Genomic DNA, 2,563 nt, shown 5'->3' on the forward strand with positions numbered 1-2,563 from the left:
AACTGAACAGTCAGAACTTATTCTCAACTTTCCAGGGCCCATCTTTCCCATTAATTCCTTTGTGATTTTCTTCTCTTTCATTATGAATAGGAGAGATTCACTACAGTAGACATCATATGAGTGTGTTTAGAAGGAAATTATAGATTTCACTTCACATGGTGCCTTGTGAAATATTTATACAATTTGTATTGCCATCCTGTGAATTATATACAATTTTAGACATATATTCAATTGGTGAGGCAATCAGTAGAAGTGCTATAATTTTCAAAATTTCCTTGGCTCAGGGGACAGAGAGAAAAATGAGCTCAATTATATTGCAAATGAACATCTTACAACATATAAACAGCCCAAAGCACATTACATCACAATGCTTTAATAAAAAAATAATTAAAACGAGGAAATAAACCGTCACATGTAGCAAAATGTACCCAAGAGCCAATTAAGAGGATGTAAATGAGGTTCCCCAGAGAGAAATGTGCTGACTTGGGCATTTGCAGGTCCTTTTCCTAAATGGCGAAGTCTATAATTAAGGTAAAATTTGAATGAGAAACTGGTTTAGGAGTCACAGTACTGAAGGCCATTTGCTGACATCTGTTCCCGTGTCTCGGATTTTAAAAATTGTATGTCATCTGTTTCTCATCCTGTGTGTGGAATAACAAACACCGGTATGTCAAGAATGCCACTTACTCTCTAGTAGTGCAATTCTGTGTATGAAAGGCAGTTATGAGGACATTAAATGGGCACTTTCTCATTCTTGTGGAGAAGCAAACGGCAACCCACTCCAGGTTTCTTGCCTGGGAAATCCCAAGGATGGAGGATGGGGCCACAAAGAGTTGGACACGGCCGAATGACTAACACTTTATCACTCTTGTCATTCACCACAAATATTCACGGTGAAATCAGAGAGCAGGGAGGAATGAATAAAAAGCCCAAACTGTCATTCAGTTCAGTCACTCAGTTGTGCCAGGCCTCCCTGTCCGTCACCAGCTCCTGGAGTTTACTCAAACTCATGCCCATTGAATCGGTGATGCCATCCAAACTGTCACTGATATTCCCCAAATAAAAAATCCTAACATTGTGCTGTGGCAATTATACTATTTTTGACAGTGTCATTGACAAACTGAACCTTTTGGGTACAATTGAGAATACATTTGATTAAATTAGAGTTGCCGTTCCCCAGGAACTAGAAGCACTGTGGAGTTTGGACACAAAAGTCATGGAAATGCAATGAACACTTGTGACATCACCTAGTAAATGAATTATCAGAATTACTCTCTGCAAACTGGTAGTCATACGTTGTATCTACTCTTCTCTATAAGTCAAAGGTGGTCCAAAGCACACAGGAGGCTCAGATAGGTTTCTGGATGGTTGGTGGCAGTGTTGGATGTGCCAGCTTGGTTTCCTTGAGTATTACTCCTGTTGTCACTTAAGTCCTGGGAGATGCTGCAGTATTGAAAACTACAGTGGTATGCAAAAGTTTGTATCTTCCCTGTTTGGTACTGATAATGACAAGAGGAGGTGAGTGTTTCAGATAAGATGCTTCTTATATGAATGTGGCAATGACTGGCAGCTCTAATAGTCAAAATAATAGAAGAGATTTTTTTAAAATTATGTTTCTGAACTACATAAAATAATTCCTTAAATTATTATTAATTTTTAAGACAAAGCCTTTGAAGTAGGTATATTATTTTAGAAATATATACAGTTTATAGTATCCACCTATAAACAGAAGAAGTAAGATTTGAGCTGCTGGGAGAGTAGTTGATTTCAAGGTTTAAGTAACTTCTTGATTATTTTTCTCTCTCTTCTACATGAAGACATGCTACTGGCAAAGTACTGAACATATATTGAGTCACTTGTGTAGATTTTTTGGCTCACTCATCTCTGACTTCCCAAGTGGATTTGGGAATCACTGTCCAAAATTAAGGTACAGTCTATAGGCATAGAAGCGAGAAAAGGAAATCAACTCATGCAGGGACTGAAGTGAAAACCTTTGCATAGTTCTCACTCTGCTCCTCCCCTGGGCTTCCCATTTAGCAGTTTTCAAAGGCTGGCACTTGGATGACTGCTCCTGTTTTCTCCCATTCAGTATTCTCACTGGAAGTATTGCTGGACTCTTAAGATTATCTGGTCAATTCTTTTCCCACTATCTGTGAAAATAAAACGGTAACATTGATTTCCTTTGAGACTAATTAGGAGAAAAGAATTTGAAATTAAGAACAAAGTGTATAGGTATTAATAATGGTAAAGAACCTGCCTGCCAATGCAGGAGACATAATAGATTCGGGTTTGATTCCTGGGTCTTGAAGATCCCCTGCAGGAGGGCATGGCAACCCACTCCAGTATTCTTGCTTGGAGAATCCCATGGTCAGAGGAGCCTAGAGAGCTATAGTCCATAGGGTCACAAAGAGTTGGACATGACTGAAGCGACTTAGCATGCACACACGTACTCCCTACAAGAATGAATTTTTTGGGAAATAGAATAGAGTCATTCCCTTAAATTTTATGTAGGAAAAGCATCTATATTGTGTGAATAATTTATACTTGTTGCTACCTCAGAGTT

This window comes from Moschus berezovskii, chromosome 11 (genome assembly GCF_049115385.1).
Source record: "Moschus berezovskii isolate FMDL1 chromosome 11, NW_MosBer_1.0, whole genome shotgun sequence".
Taxonomy (NCBI): Eukaryota; Metazoa; Chordata; class Mammalia; order Artiodactyla; family Moschidae; genus Moschus; species Moschus berezovskii.